The sequence below is a fragment of the Oncorhynchus kisutch genome, unplaced genomic scaffold (assembly GCF_002021735.2).
Source record: "Oncorhynchus kisutch isolate 150728-3 unplaced genomic scaffold, Okis_V2 scaffold3858, whole genome shotgun sequence".
NCBI lineage: Eukaryota > Metazoa > Chordata > Actinopteri > Salmoniformes > Salmonidae > Oncorhynchus > Oncorhynchus kisutch.
Window position 1 is genome coordinate 211,888 of NW_022265803.1, and position 18,517 is coordinate 230,404.

At 44.0% G+C, this 18,517-nt stretch overlaps 1 long non-coding RNA gene across 1 annotated transcript; it reads right to left on the reverse strand.

The window, feature by feature from the left end:
- Positions 1-9,441: 9,441 nt before the first annotated feature.
- LOC116372039 (uncharacterized) lies at positions 9,442-17,108 on the reverse strand. The gene is made up of 2 exons (XR_004209096.1): positions 17,042-17,108; positions 9,442-10,726 (listed from the first exon to the last, which is right to left on the reverse strand). It is a non-coding gene; the product is annotated as an uncharacterized LOC116372039 (long non-coding RNA).
- Positions 17,109-18,517: the final 1,409 nt, after the last annotated feature.

Here is an 18,517-nt window from a genome sequence, read left to right on the forward strand (position 1 = left end):
TCCTTCTCCCTCCATCTCTCTCTCTTTTTCCTTCTCCCTCCATCTCTCTCTCTTTTTCCTTCTCCCTCCATCTCTCTCTCTTTGTCCTTCTCTCTTTCACTGGTCAACAACCTCTTTCCCTTTCTTAATCACTCTGTCACTTCCATGACACCTACTTCCCTTGGGCTAAAGGAGATCCTAATAAAATGTAAATCAAGCCCTCTCCCTCCCCTCTCTCACTGAATGAGTAAAATACATTTAAAAGCCACACTGTTAGCTGTCCAGTACATTGCTCTTTTACACTCATTGGACTGAATCGTGTCCCTCGTACGGAGCAACACCTAACAATGAACTGATGATGATGATGCCTTCTTGGTAACACTTTGTTAAATCATCCTGTCTAACGTTAGGGTCATGTCCCCTAGTCTTTAGTGTGGGCTTTACAATTATATCACTGCATCTGTTAGATGCCTTTTTTAAATGTTGAATTTTACCCCTTTTTCTCCCCAATTTCATGGTCTCCAATTGTTTTTAGTAGCTACTATCTTGTCTCATCGCTACAACTCCCATACGGGCTCGGGAGAGTCGAAGGTTGAAAGTCATGCGTCCTCCGATACACAACCCAACCAAGCCGCACTGCTTCTTAACACAGCGCGCATCCAACCCGGAAGCCAGCCGCACCAATGTGTTGGAGGAAACACCGTGCACCTGGCAACCTTGGTTAGCGCGCACTGCGCCCGGAGTCGCTGGTGCGCGATGAGACAAGGACATCCCGACCAAGCCCTCCCTAACCCGGACGACGCTAGGCCAATTGTGCGGCCGGTTACGACAGAGCCTGGGCGCGAACCCAGAGTCTCAGATGACACAGCTGGCGCTGCAGTACAGCGCCCTTAACCAGTGCGCCACACCGCTGTTAAGTGCCGTTTATGTGGTATTTACGCTGAAGACCAATCAAAAAGCTGACAAAAGTTAAAATTACAAGGCTACTTCCTGGACAATGACATGTTTCATTGGGTATACTGTGATCTGTATGTTTTTCATGATGTCGGTAGGCCACTAGAGAGACACAGCTGTCCACTGCAATCAGAACCATCCGTCCTGGGACCGTAACCACAAAGCCTCTCAGAATAGGACTTATGATATAGAATCAGTTTGGCCTGTTAGATCATAATAACAGATCCTGGATCAGCACTCCTGCTCTGAGGTGTTTTGTGGATACGACTCCAGGTCCTGGTTCCTATACAATAAAAGAACAACTACACTGTTACTCAAATGAAAATGTCCTGTCTTTTATTGTGTAAAAAACAACATTAAAATCATCACTGGCTGCCATGGCAACATTGTTAAGAATGATCAAAGTTCCACTCCCTTCTTAGTTAAAATCACTGGCTGCCATGGCAACATGGTTAAGAATGATCAAAGTACCACTCCCTTCTTAGTTACAATCACTGGCTGCCATGGCAACATCGTTAAGAATGATCAAAGTTCCACTCCCTTCTTAGTTAAAATCACTGGCTGCCATGGCAACATGGTTAAGAATGCTCAAAGTACCACTCCCTTCTTAGTTACAATCACAGGTGCCTCCAAATTCTCCACCCATCTCCCAGTGTGCACTCAGACACTTTTTGTTCTGGTTTTAAAAAGCATTGGAATGGTGTAGTCATTGGCTGGAGGGAGATTCAGCCATTAAACCCATGACTGGGAGTGTGCAAGGCAAGTATACACTTGGGGGGGTGGAGGATTGGGACGTAGCAAAAGCGTTAGGATCAATGGTAAACTAGGTTCTCTGTAAACTGTTTCTGTCCCCTATACCACACAAGTTAGATGGACACACACACACATCCACCACACACACACATCCCCACACACACACACACACATCCCCACATTGAAACCCCCCACAAACATACCTGTTCATCTAGATATCAGCATAGAATCTTACTGGCACATAAAACTCAGTAACACCAAAAAAAGGTGATTGGCTACCGACAACAGGTCACAAAGACATGGACCAATGAGAGAAGAAGGACATTAGGGGTGGGGCTTGTTCTGGTAAAATAGGAGGATCCATAGAAATTCAATTACTAGAGAGATTTAAACCCAACGTGCACTTTTGTGCGGATCACATCCTTGATGCATTGTGGGTAAATGATGACTGACTCAGGGGCAGACTGGGACCATAAGTCAGCTCTGGAATTTCTAACACACTGACCCATTTTTATCCATGACGCATTATTAGATATAGAAAATTAGCATTTTGCTAAAATTATTTATATATATACACACATTGTTTACAAAATGCTAATTGAGACAGGCTCACTGGGCTACCAGCCCATCTGGTATCTGCCAAGAAATGCCAGTCCGCCCCTGGACCCACTGATCTACAAGCGATGAGTCTCTCATTCTAGTGATTCTATTTCTATGGGATGACCCCCCCCCCCCACACACACAAAAAAAATGCTTAAACATGAAGTCTCTCAGAGTATGAGGGCTGATCTAGGATCAGTTTGGCCCTTTAGATCATAATGAATCAGATTACATGGACAGGTTGGGACCTGATCCTAGATCAGCCCTCCAACTCTTGGGACACTTCGTGGAAACAGTCCCAGAGCTGCGTTCAATAAGCACAAACAGGGCGGAAAAACTGTTTCCCGGGAAACGCAAAGGTGAACGTTCTCATTGGACAAATGCAGGCAGAACCTCTCGTCACTTCTGTTGTCTAGTTCTGTGTCTAATGAACACCACCCAGGGAGTAAAAGGCACCGTGTTGAGCCCAGATGGCAAATGAGTGTCCCAAATAGCACCCTATTCCCTAGATAGTGCACTACTAGTCGCGGTTGGTAGCCTAGTGGTTAGAGCGTTGGGCCAGTAACCGAGAGGTTGTTGGATCGAATCCCCGAGCTGACAAGGTAAAAGTCTGTAGTTCTGCCTGTAGGTAAATCCTCACTGGCCTAGTTTAAATAAAGGTTCAATAAAACATTGAAAAATGAATCTTCTGACCAGAGATCGGTTCTAGATAGGGAATAGGATGCAATTCGTGACGTAGATAATTTACTCTTCTGTATCCTCCTCGTCTTCTTTCCTCTCTTCTCTTAACCCTGATTGGCTGTGAGGTGGTGGAGTGGGCGTGTCTTTATGTACAGACACGCCTCTTATCGTCAAACAGTCTGCGGACGGTATAGACCTGAGAGAGGAGGAACAGACAGTTAGAGACAGATGTTACCTGAGTGACTGATTACACTAGTATAGTGTGTCTATAACTAGTGTGTCTACAGGTTGTCCTAGTGTGTGTGAGAGGGGAGAGAGCGAAAGAGAGAGAGAGGACGGTGGGGGGGAGAGAGAGGGGAGGGTGGAACACAAGCATTTCGTTACACCCACAATAACATCTGCTAAATTATTATTATTTTTCATTTAACGAGGCAAGTCAGTTAAGAACAAATTATTATTTACAATGACAGCCTTCCCCGGACAAACCCGGACGACGCTGGGCCAATTGTGCGACACCCTACGGGACTCCCAATCACAGCCGGATGTGATGACGCCTGGATTCGAACCAGGGATGCCTCTCGCACTGAGACAGTATGCCTTTAGACCGCTGCGCCACTCAGGAGCCCAACATATGTTTATCTTATCAATTAAATGTGATTTGATGTGTCTCTGGTTAACCCTCAAGACAAGCTGCAGGTTTACACACACACCTTGTGACTTAGTGGATGTCATAGACTTACTTCCTTTTCCTGGATTATCCTGAAGGATTGTGGGATGCCTACCTGCTGCTTGTTTTAGTTTAGTAACAGATGCCGGTATGAACTAACTAACTAAACAAAATGCCTTTTCTCTCTCTTTGTCCTTCTCCCTCCATCTCTCTCTCTTTGTCCTTCTCCCTCCATCTCTCTTTCTTTGTCCTTCTCTCTCCATCTCTCTCTTTGTCCTTCTCCCTCCATCTCTCTCTCTCTCTTTGTCCTTCTCCCTCCATCTCCCTCTCTTTGTCCTTCTCTCTCCATCTCTCTCTCTTTGTCCTTCTCCCTCCATCTCTCTCTCTTTGTCCTTCTCCCTCCATCTATCTCTCTCTCTTTGTCCATCTCCCTCTCTTTGTCCTTCTCTCTCCATCTCTCTCTCTTTGTCCTTCTCCCTCCATCTCTCTCTCTTTGTCCTTCTCCCTCCATCTCTCTCTCTTTGTCCTTCTCCCTCCATCTATCTCTCTCTCTTTGTCCATCTCCCTCTCTTTGTCCTTCTCTCTCCATCTCTCTCTCTTTGTCCTTCTCCCTCCATCTCTCTCTCTTTGTCCTTCTCCCTCCATCTCCCTCTCTTTGTCCTTCTCTCTCCATCTCTCTCTCTCTCTCTCTTTGTCCTTCTCCCTCCATCTCCCTCTCTTTGTCCTTCTCCCTCCATCTCTCTCTGGCTTCTCTCCATCTCTCTCTCTCTTTGTCTTTCTCCCTCATCTCTCTATATTCTTCTCCCTCCATCTCTCTCTTTATTCTTCTCCCTCCATCTCTCTCTCTTTATTCTTCTCCCTCCATCTCTCTCTTTGTCCTTCTCCCTATCTTTGTCCTTCTCTCTCTCTCTCTCTCTCTTTGTCCTTCTCCCTCCCTCTCTCTATCCTTGTCCTTCTCCCTCCATCTCTCTGTCTTTCTCCCTCCATCTCTCTCTCTTTAATCTTCTCCCTCCATCTCTCTCTTTGTCCTTCTCCCTCCATCTCTCTCTTTTCCTTCTCTCTTTCACTGGTCAACAACCTCTTTCCCTTTCTTAATCACTCTGTCACTTCCATGACACCTACTTCCCTTGGGCTAAAGGAGATCCTAATCAAATGTAAATCAAGCCCTCTCCCTCCCCTCTCTCACTGAATGAGTAAAATACATTTAAAAGCCACACTGGTAGCTGTCCAGTGCATTGCTCTTTTACACTCATTGGACTGAATCGTGTCCCTCGTACGGAGCAACACCTAACAATGAACTGATGATGATGATGCCTTCTTGGTAACACTTTGTTAAATCATCCTGTCTAACGTTAGGGTCATGTCCCCTAGTCTTTAGTGTGGGCTTTACAATTATATCACTGCATCTGTTAGATGCCTTTTTTTAATTTTTATTTTACCCCTTTTTCTCCCCAATTTCATGGTCTCCAATTGTTTTTAGTAGCTACTATCTTGTCTCATCGCTACAACTCCCATACGGGCTCGGGAGAGTCGAAGGTTGAAAGTCATGCGTCCTCCGATACACAACCCAACCAAGCCGCACTGCTTCTTAACACAGCGCGCATCCAACCCGGAAGCCAGCCGCACCAACGTGTCAGAGGAAACACCGTGCACCTGGCAACCTTGGTTAGCGCGCACTGCGCCCGGAGTCGCTGGTGCGCGATGAGACAAGGACATCCCGACCAAGCCCTCCCTAACCCGGACGACGCTAGGCCAATTGTGCGGCCGGTTACGACAGAGCCTGGGCGCGAATCCAGTCTCAGATGACACAGCTGGCGCTGCAGTACAGCGCCCTTAACCACTGCGCCACACCGCTGTTAAGTGACGTTTATGTGGTATTTGCGCTGACAAAAGTTAAAATTACAATGCTACTTCCTGGAAAATGACAGGTTTCATTGGGTATACTGTGGTCTGTATGTTTGTCATGATGTCGGTAGGCCACTAGAGAGACACAGCTGTCCACTGCAATCAGTACCATCCATCCTGGGACCGTAACCACAAAGCCTCTCAGAATAGGAGTTCAAATCAAATCAAATCAAATTTTATTTGTCACATACACATGGTTAGCAGATGTTAATGCGAGTGTAGCGAAATGCTTGTGCTTCTAGTTCCGACAATGCAGTAATAACGAACAAGTAATCTAACTAACAATTCCAAAACTACTGTCTTATACACAGTGTAAGGGGATAAAGAATATGTACATAAGGATATATGAATGAGTGATGGTACAGAGCAGCATAGGCATGATATATGATATAGAATCAGTTTGGCCTGTTAGATCATAATAACAGATCCTGGATCAGCACTCCTGCTCTGAGGTGTTTTGTGGATATGACTCCAGGTCCTGGTTCCTATACAATAAAAGAACAACTACACTGTTACTCATGAAAATGTCCTGTCTTTTATTGTGTAAAAAACAACATTAAAATCATCACTGGCTGCCATGGCAACATGGTTAAAAATGATCAAAGTACCACTCCCTTCTTAGTTACAATCACTGGCTGCCATGGCAACATGGTTAAGAATGATCAAAGTACCACTCCCTTCTTAGTTACAATCACTGGCTGCCATGGCAACATGGTTAAGAATGATCAAAGTACCACTCCCTTCTTAGTTACAATCACAGGTTGCCTCCAAATTCTCCACCCATCTCCCAGTGTGCACTCAGACACTTTATGTTCTGGTTTTAAAAAGCATTGGAATGGTATAGTCATTGGCTGGAGGGAGATTCAGCCATTAAACCCATGACTGGGAGTGTGCAAGGCAAGTATACACTTGGGGGGGTGGAGGATTGGGACGTAGCAAAAGCGCTAGGATCAATGGTAAACTAGGCTCTCTGTAAAATGTTTCTGTCCCCTATACCACAACAGTTAGATGGACACACAAACACCCCACACACACACACATCAAATTTATCAACCCATGGAGGTCTGGATTTGGAGTCACACTCAAAATTAAAGTGGAAAACCACACTACGAGACATGATGTCCCAGATGTGCTCAATTGGATTCAGGTCTGGGGAACGGGCGGGCCAGTCCATAGCATCAATGCCTTCCTCTTGCAGGAACTGCTGACACACTACAGCCACATGAGGTCTAGCATTGTCTTGCATTAGGAGGAACCCAGGGCCAACCGCACCAGCATATGGTCTCACAGGGGGTCTGAGGATCTCATCTCGGTACCTAATGGCAGTCAGGCTACCTCTGGCGAGCACATGGAGGGCTGTGCGGCCCCCCAAAGAAATGCCACCCCACACCATGACTGACCCACCTCCAAACTGGTCATGCTGGAGGATGTTGCAGGCAGTAGAACGTTCTCCACGGCGTCTCCAGACTGTCACGTCTGTCACATGTGCTCAGTGTGAACCTGCTTTCATCTGTGAAGAGCACAGGGCGCCAGTGGCGAATTTGCCAATCTTGGTGTTCTCTGGCAAATGAAAAACGTCCTGCACGGTGTTGGGCTGTAAGCACAACCCCCACCTGTGGACATCGGGCCCTCATACCACCCTCATGGAGTCTGTTTCTGACCGTTTGAGCAGACACATGCACATTTGTGGCCTGCTGGAGGTAATTTTGCAGGGCTCTGGCAGTGCTCCTCCTGCTCCTCCTTGCACAAAGGCAGAGGTAGCGATCCTGCTGCTGGGTTGTTGCCCTCCCACGGCCTTCCTCCACGTCTCCTGATGTACTGGCCTGTCTCCTGGTAGCGCCTCCATGCTCTGGACACTACGCTGACAGACACAGCAAACCTTCTTGTCACAGCTCGCATTGATGTGCCATCCTGGATGAGTTGCACTACCTGAGCCACTTGTGTGGGTTGTAGACTCCGTCTCATGCTACCACTAGAGTGAAAGCACCGCCAGCATTCAAAAGTGACCAAAACATCAGCCAGGAAGCATAGGAACTAAGAAGTGGCCTGTGGTCCCCACCTGCAGAACCACCCCTTTATTGGGGGTGTCTTGCTAATTGCCTATAATTTCCACCTGTTGTCTATTCCATTTGCAAAACAGCATGTGAAATGTATTGGCAATCAGTGTTGCTTCCTAAGTGGACAGTTTGATTTCACAGAAGTGTGATTGACTTGGAGTTGTGTTGTTTAAGTGTTCCCTTTATTTTTTTGAGCAGTGTATATATATATACACACACACATGTTTGTTACAAAATGCTTAATTGAGACAGGCCCACTGGGCTACCAGCCCATCTGGTATCTGCCCAGAAATGCCAGTCCGCCCCTGGACCCACTGATCTACAAACGATGAGTCTCTCATTCTAGTGATTCTATTTCTATGGGATGATTCCCCCCCCAAAAAAGATGCATAAACATGAAGTCTCTCAGAGTATGAGGGCTGATCTAGGATCAGTTTGGCCCTTTAGATCATAATGAATCAGATTACATGGACAGGTTGGGACCTGAGTGGGCGTGTCTTTATGTACAGACACACCTCTTATCGTCAAACAGTCTGCGGACGGTATAGACCTGAGAGAGGAGGAACAGACAGTTAGAGACTGAGATGTTACCTGAGTGACTGATTACACTAGTATAGTGTGTCTATAACTAGTGTGTCTACAGGTTGTCCTAGTGTGTGTTCTCTCTCTCTCTCTCTCCCCCTCTCTCTCTCTCCTTCTCCCTCCATCTCTCTCTTTGTCCTTCTCCCTCCATCTCTCTTTGTCCTTCTCTCTCCACCTCTCTCTCGTTGTCCTTCTCTCTCTTTGTCCTTCTCCCTCCAACTCTCTCTCTTTGTCCTTCTCCCTCCATCTCTCTCTCGTTGTCCTTCTCTCTCTCTTTGTCCTTCTCTATCCACTCTCTCTTTGTCCTTCTCCCTCCATCTCTCTCTCTTTGTCCTTCTCCCTCCATCTCTCTCTCTTTGTCCTTCTCCCTCCATCTCTCTCTCTTTGGCCTTCTCCCTCCATCTCTCTCTCTTTGTCCTTCTCCCTCCATCTCTCTCTCTTTGTCCTTCTCCCTCCATCTCTCTCTCTTTGGCCTTCTCCCTCCATCTCTCTCTCTTTGGCCTTCTCCCTCCATCTCTCTCTCTCTGTCCTTCTCCCTCCATCTCTCTCTCTTTTCCTTCTCTCTTTCACTGGTCAACAACCTCTTTCCCTTTCTTAATCACTCTGTCACTTCCATGACACCTACTTCCCTTGGGCTAAAGGAGATCCTAATAAAATGTAAATCAAGCCCTCCCCCTCCCCTCTCTCACTGAATGAGTAAAATACATTTAAAAGCCACACTGGTAGCTGTCCAGTACATTGCTCTTTTACACTCATTGGACTGAATCGTGTCCCTCGTACGGAGCAACACCTAACAATGAACTGATGATGATGATGCCTTCTTGGTAACACTTTGTTAAATCATCCTGTCTAACGTTAGGGTCATGTCCCCTAGTCTTTAGTGTGGGCTTTACAATTATATCACTGCATCTGTTAGATGCCTTTTTTGTGGTATTTGCGCTGAAGACCAATCAAAACGGCGACAAAAGTTTAAATTACAAGGCTACTTCCTGGACAATGACATGTTTCATTGGGTATACTGTGATCTGTATGTTTTTCATGATGTCGGTAGGCCACTAGAGAGACACAGCTGTCCACCGCAATCAGAACCATCCGTCCTGGGACCGTAACCACAAAGCCTCTCAAAATAGGAGTTATGATATAGAATCAGTTTGGCCTGTTAGATCATAATAACAGATCCTGGATCAGCACTCCTGCTCTGAGGTGTTTTGTGGATACGACTCCAGGTCCTGGTTCCTATACAATAAAATAACAACTACACTGTTACTCATGAAAATGTCCTGTCTTTTATTGTGTAAAAAACAACATTAAAATCATCACTGGCTGCCATGGCAACATGGTTAAAAATGATCAAAGTACCAGTCCCTTCTTAGTTACAATCACAGGTTGTCTCCAAATTCTCCCAATGTGCACTCATACACTTTTTGCTCTGGTTTTAAAAAGCATTGGAATGGTGTAGTCATTGGCTGGAGGGAGATTCAGCCATTAAACCCATGACTGGGAGTGTGCAAGGCAAGTATACACTTGGGGGGTGGAGGATTGGGACGTATCAAAAGCGTTATGATCAATGGTAAACTAGGTTCTCTGTAAACTGTTTCTGTCCCCTATACCACAACAGTTAGATGGACACACACATCCCCCCCCACACACACATCCCCCACACACACACACATCCCTACATTGAAAACCCCCCACAAACATACCTGTTCATCTAGATATCAGCATAGAATCTTACTGGCACATAAAACTCAGCAACACCAAAAAAAGGTGATTGGCTACCCACAACAGGTCACAAAGACATGGACCAATGAGAGAAGAAGGACATTAGGGGTTGGGTGGGGCTTGTTCTGGTAAAATAGGAGGATCCATAGAAATTCAATTACTAGAGAGATTTAAACCCAACGTGCGCTTTTGTGCGGATCACATCCTTGATGCATTGTGGGTAAATGATGACTGACTCAGGGGCAGACTGGGACCAAAAGTCCAATAAGCACAAACAGGGCAGAAAAACTGTTTCCCGGGAAACGCAAAAGTGAACGTTCTCATTGGACAAATGGAGGCAGAACCTCTGGTCACTTCTGTTGTCTAGTTCTGTGTCTAATGAACACCACCCAGGGAGTAAAAGGCACTGTGTTGAGCCCAGATGGCAAAGGAGTGTCCCAAATAGCACCCTATTCCCTAGATAGTGCACTACTAGGCGCGGTTGGTAGCCTAGTGGTTAGAGCGTTGGGCCAGTAACCGAGAGGTTGCTGGATCGAATCCCCGAGCTGACAAGGTAAAAGTCTGTCGTTCTGCCTGTAGGTAAATCCTCACTGGCCTAGTTTAAATAAAGGTTCAACATCTTCTGACCAGAGATCGGCTCTAGATAAGGAATAAGGTGCAATTTGTGACGCAGATAATTTACTCTTCTGTATCCTCCTCGTCTTCCTTCCTCTCCACTCTTTTCCTCTCTTCTCTTAACCCTGATTGGCTGTGAGGTGGTGGAGTGGGCGTGTCTTTATGTACAGACACGCCTCTTATCGTCAAACAGTCTGCGGACGGTATAGACCTGAGAGAGGAGGAACAGACAGTTAGAGACAGATGTTACCTGAGTGACTGATTACACTAGTATAGTGTGTCTATAACTAGTGTGTCTACAGGTTGTCCTAGTGTGTGTGTGATAACTAGTGTGTGTGTGTGTGATAACTAGTGTGTGTGTCTGTGTGTGTGTGATAACTAGTGTGTGTGTCTGTGTGTGTGTGTGTGATAACTAGTGTGTGTGTCTGTGTGTGTGTGTGTGATAACTAGTGTGTGTGTCTATAACTAGTGTTATAATAGGAGGATCCATTATAGGTTGTCCTAGTGTGTGTGTGTGTATAACTAGTGTGTGTGATAACTAGTGTGTGTGTCTGTGTGTGTGTGTGATAACTAGTGTGTGTGTCTGTGTGTGTGTGTGATAACTAGTGTGTGTGTCTGTGTGTGTGTGTGATAACTAGTGTGTGTGTGTGTGTGTGTGTGTGTGATAACTAGTGTGTGTATGTGTGTGTGTGTGTGATAACTAGTGTGTGTCTGTGTGTGATAACTAGTGTGTGTGTGTGTGTGATAACTAGTGTGTGTGTCTGTGTGTGTGTGTGATAACTAGTGTGTGTGTGTGTATAACTAGTGTGTGTGATAACTAGTGTGTGTGTGTGTGTATAACTAGTGTGTGTGATAACTAGTGTGTGTGTGTGATAACTAGTGTGTGTGTGTGTGTATAACTAGTGTGTGTGTGTGATAACTAGTGTGTGTGTGTGTGTATAACTAGTGTGTGTGATAACTAGTGTGTGTGTGTGTGTGTGTATAACTAGTGTGTGTATAACTAGTGTGTGTGATAACTAGTGTGTGTGTGTGTGTATAACTAGTGTGTGTGATAAGTGTGTGTGTGTGTGTGTGTGTGTGTGTGTGTATAACTAGTGTGTGTATAACTAGTGTGTGTGATAACTAGTGTGTGTGTGTGTATAACTAGTGTGTGTGATAACTAGTGTGTGTGTGTGTGTGTATAACTAGTGTGTGTGATAACTAGTGTGTGTGATAACTAGTGTGTGTGATAACTAGTGTGTGTGATAACTAGTGTGTGTGTGTGTGTATAACTAGTGTGTGTGTGTGTGTATAACTAGTGTGTGTGTGTGTGTATAACTAGTGTGTGTGATAACTAGTGTGTGTGATAACTAGTGTGTGTGTGTGTGTATAACTAGTGTGTGTGTGTGTATAACTAGTGTGTGTGTGTGTGTGTATAACTAGTGTGTGTGTGTGTGTATAACTAGTGTGTGTGATAACTAGTGTGTGTGATAACTAGTGTGTGTGTATAACTAGTGTGTGTGATAACTAGTGTGTGTGTGTGTGTGTGTATAACTAGTGTGTGTATAACTAGTGTGTGTGATAACTAGTGTGTGTGTGTGTATAACTAGTGTGTGTGATAACTAGTGTGTGTATAACTAGTGTGTGTGATAACTAGTGTGTGTGTGTGTATATAACTAGTGTGTGTGATAACTAGTGTGTGTGTGTGTGTGTGTGTGTGTGTGTATAACTAGTGTGTGTGTATAACTAGTGTGTGTGTATAACTAGTGTGTGTGTATAACTAGTGTGTGTATAACTAGTGTGTGTGATAACTAGTGTGTGTGATAACTAGTGTGTGTGTCTATAACTAGTGTCTACAGGTTGTCCTAGTGTGTGTGTGTGTGTGTGTGTGTGTGTGTGTATAATCTGTGCGAGCGCGACCCCCATCATAACTACAGACCTGCCAACCTTGAATCATTTTAATGAGAACCACTTGCGGTGCCCCCGGCCCACATGACGACACGCGACCCCCACACTGCTCAAATTAAACGCACCTTTTAGCACTATAATGATGTTGGCAGAAGACGTGTGATAACTAGTGTGTGTGTGTGTGTGTGTGTGTATAACTAGTGTGTGTATAACTAGTGTGTGTGATAACTAGTGTGTGTGTGTGTGTGTATAACTAGTGTGTGTGATAACTAGTGTGTGTGTGTGTGTGTATAACTAGTGTGCGTATAACTAGTGTGTGTGATAACTAGTGTGTGTGTGTGTATAACTAGTGTGTGTGATAACTAGTGTGTGTGTGTGTGTGTATAACTAGTGTGTGTGATAACTAGTGTGTGTGATAACTAGTGTGTGTGTGTGTGTATAACTAGTGTGTGTGTGTGTGTATAACTAGTGTGTGTGTGTGTGTATAACTAGTGTGTGTGATAACTAGTGTGTGTGATAACTAGTGTGTGTGTGTGTATAACTAGTGTGTGTGTGTGTGTATAACTAGTGTGTGTGATAACTAGTGTGTGTGTATAACTAGTGTGTGTGATAACTAGTGTGTGTGTGTATAACTAGTGTGTGTATAACTAGTGTGTGTGATAACTAGTGTGTGTGTGTGTATAACTAGTGTGTGTGATAACTAGTGTGTGTGTGTGTGTGTATATAACTAGTGTGTGTGATAACTAGTGTGTGTGTGTGTATATAACTAGTGTGTGTGATAACTAGTGTGTGTGTGTGTGTGTGTGTATAACTAGTGTGTGTGTATAACTAGTGTGTGTGTATAACTAGTGTGTGTGTATAACTAGTGTGTGTGTGTATAACTAGTGTGTGTGATAACTAGTGTGTGTGATAACTAGTGTGTGTGATAACTAGTGTGTGTGTCTATAACTAGTGTCTACAGGTTGTCCTAGTGTGTGTGTGTGTGTGTGTGTGTATAATCTGTGCGAGCGCGACCCCCATCATAACTACAGACCTGCCAACCTTGAATCATTTTAATGAGAACCACTTGCGGTGCCCCCGGCCCACATGACGACACGCGACCCCCACACTGCTCAAATCAAACGCACCTTTTAGCACTATAATGATGTTGGCAGAAGACGTGTGATAACTAGTGTGTGTGTGTGTGTGTGTGTATAACTAGTGTGTGTATAACTAGTGTGTGTGATAACTAGTGTGTGTGTGTGTGTGTATAACTAGTGTGTGTGATAACTAGTGTGTGTGTGTGTGTGTATAACTAGTGTGCGTATAACTAGTGTGTGTGATAACTAGTGTGTGTGTGTGTATAACTAGTGTGTGTGATAACTAGTGTGTGTGTGTGTGTGTATAACTAGTGTGTGTGATAACTAGTGTGTGTGATAACTAGTGTGTGTGTGTGTGTGTATAACTAGTGTGTGTGTGTGTGTATAACTAGTGTGTGTGTGTGTGTATAACTAGTGTGTGTGATAACTAGTGTGTGTGATAACTAGTGTGTGTGTGTGTGTATAACTAGTGTGTGTGTGTGTGTATAACTAGTGTGTGTGTGTGTGTGTGTATAACTAGTGTGTGTGATAACTAGTGTGTGTGATAACTAGTGTGTGTGTGTATAACTAGTGTGTGTATAACTAGTGTGTGTGATAACTAGTGTGTGTGTGTGTATAACTAGTGTGTGTGTGTGTGTGTATATAACTAGTGTGTGTGATAACTAGTGTGTGTGATAACTAGTGTGTGTGTGTGTGTGTGTATAACTAGTGTGTGTGTATAACTAGTGTGTGTGTATAACTAGTGTGTGTGTGTATAACTAGTGTGTGTGTGTAATAACTAGTGTGTGTGTGTATAACTAGTGGTGTGTAATAACTAGTGTGTGTATAACTAGTGTGTGTGATAATAGTGTGTGTGTTATAACTAGTGTCTACAGGTTGTCCTAGTGTGTGTGTGGTGTGTGTGTGTGTGTGTGTGTATAATCTGTGGCGAGCGCGACCCCATCATAACTACAGACCTGCCAGTGGTGTCTATACACACTCTTAGCAGTTTCCAACTGCATTGTTTCATTGTTCTGGACCTCTTAGCCAGTTCCACTGCATTGTTTCATTGTTCTGGACCTCTTAGCCAGTTCACTGCATTGTTTCATGTTCTGAACCTCTTAGCCAGTTCCACTGCATTGTTTCATTGTTCTGGACCTCTTAACCCAGTTCCACTGCCATTGTTTTCATTGTTCTGGACCTCTTTAGCCAGTTCCACTGCATTGTTTCATTGTTCTGGACCTCTTAGCCAGTTCCACTGCATTGTTTCATTGTTCTGGACCTCTTAGCCAGTTCCACTGCATTGTTTCATTGTTCTGAACCTCTTAGCCAGTTCCACTGCATTGGTTTCATTGTTCTGGACCTCTTAGCCAGTTCCACTGCATTGTTTCATTGTTCTGAATCTCTTAGCCAGTTTCACTGCATTGTTTCATTGTTCTGGACCTCTTAGCCAGTTCCACTGCATTGTTTCATTGTTCTGGACCTCTTAGCCAGTTCCACTGCATTGTTTCATTGTTCTGGACCTCTTAGCCAGTTCCACTGCATTGTTTCATTGTTCTGAACCTCTTAGCCAGTTCCACTGCATTGTTTCATTGTTCTGGACCTCTTAGCCAGTTCCACTGCATTGTTTCATTGTTCTGGACCTCTTAGCCCAGTTTCACTGCATTGTTTCATTGTTCTGAACCTCTTAGCCAGTTCCACTGCATTGTTTCATTGTTCTGGAACCTCTTAGCCAGTTCCACTGCATCGTTTCATTGTTCTGGACCTCTTAGCCAGTTCCACTGCATCGTTTCATTGTTCTGGACCTCTTAGCCAGTTCCACTGCATCGTTTCATTGTTCTGGACCTCTTAGCCAGTTCCACTGCATCGTTTCATTGTTCTGGACCTCTTAGCCAGTTCCACTGCATTGTTTCATTGTTCTGGACCTCTTAGCCAGTTCCACTGCATTGTTTCATTGTTCTGGACCTCTTAGCCAGTTCCACTGCATTGTTTCATTGTTCTGGACCTCTTAGCCAGTTCCACTGCATTGTTTCATTGTTCTGAACCTCTTAGCCAGTTCCACTGCATTGTTTCATTGTTCTGGACCTCTTAGCCAGTTCCACTGCATTGTTTCATTGTTCTGAACCTCTTAGCCAGTTCCACTGCATTGTTTCATTGTTCTGGACCTCTTAGCCAGTTCCACTGCATTGTTTCCATTGTTCTGGACCTCTTAGCCAGTTCCACTGCATTGTTTCATTGTTCTGGACCTCTTAGCCAGTTCCACTGCATTGTTTCATTGTTCTGAACCTCTTAGCCAGTTCCACTGCATTGTTTCATTGTTCTGAACCTCTTAGCCAGTTCCACTGCATTGTTTCATTGTTCTGAACCTCTTAGCCAGTTCCACTGCATTGTTTCATTGTTCTGAATCTCTTAGCCAGTTCCACTGCATTGTTTCATTGTTCTGGACCTCTTAGCCAGTTCCACTGCATTGTTTCATTGTTCTGAACCTCTTAGCCAGTTCCACTGCATTGTTTCATTGTTCCCCTCTAATCAGGGACGGGTTGAGACCTGGGACACCAGGTGGGTGTAGTTAATGATCAGGTAGAACAGAAACCCAGCATGCTCTGGACCTCGTAGGGTCAGAGTTGAACACCCTGTACTAGGGTATGTACAGTGATAGAGTTATGTCTGTGTTCTGGAGGTTAAACATGGAGTGGTATATTTCGTAGGGTCAGAGTTGAACACCCTGCTATTGACGTTATGGGTGCTTGGTAATTGGCTGCTCCTCAGTAGCAAAAACATGCGAAATATATAAAATATGTTTAATATACCATGTCCGTAATCAATCACCCGCTGACCTACCGCACCCGCTGACCTACCGCACCCGCTGAACCCTACCGCACCCGCTGACCTACCGCCACCCTACCGCACCCGCTGACCTACCGCACCCGCTGACCTACCGCACCGCTGACCTTACCGCACCCGCTGACCTACCGCACCCTACCGCACCCACTGACCTACCGCACCCTACCTGCACCCGCTGACCTACCGCACCCGCTGACCTACCGCACCCTACCGCACCCGCTGACCTACCGCAACCCGCTGACCTACCGCACCCGCTGAACCTACCGCACCCACCCGCACCCGCTGACTACCGCACCCTACCGCACCCACTGACCTACCGCACCCACTGACCTACCGCACCCACTGACCTAACCGCAACCCGCTGACCTACCGCACCCGCTGACCTACCGCACCCGCTGACCTACCGCACCCTACCCCGCACCCGCTGACCTACCGCACCCTACCGCACCTGCTGACCTACTGCAACCGCTGATCTACCACATCACAACACGTGTTTCCTTGCTAGTCATCTACTAACTGTTTCAGAGATCAAGCGGGGAGTCTGTGTCCTCTGATGTTTTTGAAGCTGAGCTAATCAATGTGCCCACTAGAAGCATCTTTTTGCATATTTTAGGGTAGTTTTTCGTACCAGCATACTTTGACCTGAAAATTTGTGCAGGTTGGCAGGTCTGTAACTAGGAGACTGGTACAGGACCAGGAGACCCTCTACAAGTTGTCCTAGTGTGGGGGTGTGTTACCTGAGTTAGTGCGACCCCCAGCATTACAATGAGACTGGTACAGGACCAGAAGGAGACCCTAATAGAATACAGTATATACATATGAGATGAGTAATGCATAGACTAAGATACAGTAGAATAGGATACAGTATATACATATGAGATGAGTAATGCATAGACTAAGATACAGTAGAATAGAATACAGTATATACATATGAGATGAGTAATACATAGACTAAGATACAGTAGAATAGAATACAGTATATACATATGAGATGAGTAATGCATAGACTAAGATACAGTAGAATAGAATACAGTATATACATATGAGATGAGTAATACATAGACTAAGATACAGTAGAATAGTATAGAATACAGTATATACATATGAGATGAGTAATACATAGACTAAGATACAGTAGAATAGAAACAGTATATACATATGAGATGAGTAATACATAGACTAAGATACAGTAGAATAGGAATACAGTATATACATATGAGATGAGTAATGCATAGACTAAGATACAGTAGAATAGAATACAGTATATACATATGAGATGAGTAATGCATAGACTAAGATACAGTAGAATAGAATACAGTATATACATATGAGATGAGTAATGCATAGACTAAGATACAGTAGAATAGAATACAGTATATGAGATGAGTAATGCATAGACTAAGATACAGTAGAATAGAATACAGTATATACATATGAGATGAGTAATGCATAGACTAAGATACAGTAGAATAGATACAGTATATACATATGAGATGAGTAATGCATAGACTAAGATACAGTAGAATAGAATACAGTTATATATGAGATGAGTAATGCATAGACTAAGATACAGTAGAATAGATACAGTATATACATATGAGATGAGTAATACATAGACTAAGATACAGTAGAATAGAATACAGTATATACATATGAGATGAGTAATGCATAGACTAAGATACAGTAGAATAGAATACAGTATATACATATGAGATGAGTAATGCATAGACTAAGATACAGTAGAATAGAATACAGTATATACATATGAGATGAGTAATGCATAGACTAAGATACAGTAGAATAGAATACAGTATATACATATGAGATGAGTAATGCATAGACTAAGATACAGTAGAATAGAATACAGTATATACATATGAGATGAGTAATACATAGACTAAGATACAGTAGAATAGAATACAGTATATACATATGAGATGAGTAATGCATAGACTAAGATACAGTAGAATAGAATACAGTATATACATATGAGATGAGTAATGCATAGACTAAGATACAGTAGAATAGTATAGAATACAGTATATACATATGAGATGAGTAATGCATAGACTAAGATACAGTAGAATAGAATACAGTATATACATATGAGATGAGTAATGCATAGACTAAGATACAGTAGAATAGAATACAGTATATACATATGAGATGAGTAATGCATAGACTAAGATACAGTAGAATAGAATACAGTATAC